Genomic DNA, 1,428 nt, shown 5'->3' on the forward strand with positions numbered 1-1,428 from the left:
TGGGTGTGCATATATCTGCTTGGATGTCAGTTATGGTCTCTTTGGGGTATCAAATGGTATCTCTACTTGCAACTTTTTGAGAACGCGTCATACTGTCTTCCACAGTGGTTGCACCATTTTACACTTCCACCAACAGTGAATAAGGGTTCCAGTTTCTCCACAACCTCACCAGCATTTGTTGTTTTCTCTTCTGTTAAATTTTGCTATTGTGACTGGGATGAGATAATATCTCATAGTTGTTTTCTGTTGAGTATTCTGAAGCAGCCTGTAGAGACTCTATGGAGGTTTGATTTTTTTTTTTTGTAAGAATTTAAGTGCAATGTTTACTGGCCATTGGCTGTGAGTTGATTGTATTTGGCTTCCTATTTAAAAATGTTTTAATTATTTTTGCGGGGCGAGCCGTGCATTTGGCCCCCGATCGAGGTGGGGCAAACGATGCATTCTGTCCCCCCATGGGCAATGGGGTGAGCCGTGCATTCAGCCCCTGGCGGGGCGAGCTGGCCCTCGGGGTAAGCTCCTCAGTCCTCAGATTGTACATTCCGACCCCTGGGTAGAAAAAACTGCCTAGGGTATACAGAGAATTTAATCGAGGCTACTTTCCTCCACCTTCTCCCCCAATACACCTGTAAGTAACACCCGTAAAGCCCTTCTATTTGTAACTCACAAGTTTGTTCTCTCTAGATTTACTCCCTTTTCTATAGGCAACTTTAACACTGAGTTTTACTCCAGACTTCACCCTGAACCCAGTTCCAGAGAAAAAAAGGAAATATGACAGCCAGTTAAGGAAGCAAAGGAGGATGAAGCCTCAGAGTTAGTGTCAGCCATCCCCATTGGACCCACCTGGGGAAAACACTTTGCAGTCTACAGGGGAGTAAATGTCAGGAAAACATCTAACAGAACAAGAAGGCAAGCAGCTTCAACCCAAGACCACCAGTAAGGTGAAAAACTGTGCTCCCTTTCCCCCTTCACATCATCTCCCTTGTTTAGCATGAAGAAGCCAGAGAGTCTGCACCCAATTCCCAAATGAGAAACCCACAAGTGAAAAAGACAGTTTGTTTAATCACCATTGGACTATGCTTACCGTTGCCAAAATCATCTGGTCCCCACTGGATCCTTTTTATTTCCTTCACCTGCTCCCCCCCCCAACCAAATTGTAAAGCCTTGCAACTGCATCCCTGTAATTTTCATCTCTGCCCATCCTCACCCATCTGCTCCCAACCCTCACCTCCGTGTATCTCCAACATGTTTTTCCCTATAAAATTTTTTTAAAGTTTTAATTATTTTTGGTCAAACATTCTTCTAAGTGGAATAACACTGGTCTGTTCATTTGCTATACAGAGGTAAGTCATGGTTGCTGTGATGCTAAACACTGTAACACGGATGTGTCAAATGTGATAATGGTCACCCATGATGGACAGTGTTTGGTGG

The sequence above is a fragment of the Elephantulus edwardii genome, unplaced genomic scaffold (assembly GCF_000299155.1).
Source record: "Elephantulus edwardii isolate Elephantulus edwardi_28Jun2011 unplaced genomic scaffold, EleEdw1.0 scaffold00172, whole genome shotgun sequence".
In the NCBI taxonomy this organism is placed as follows: domain Eukaryota; kingdom Metazoa; phylum Chordata; class Mammalia; order Macroscelidea; family Macroscelididae; genus Elephantulus; species Elephantulus edwardii.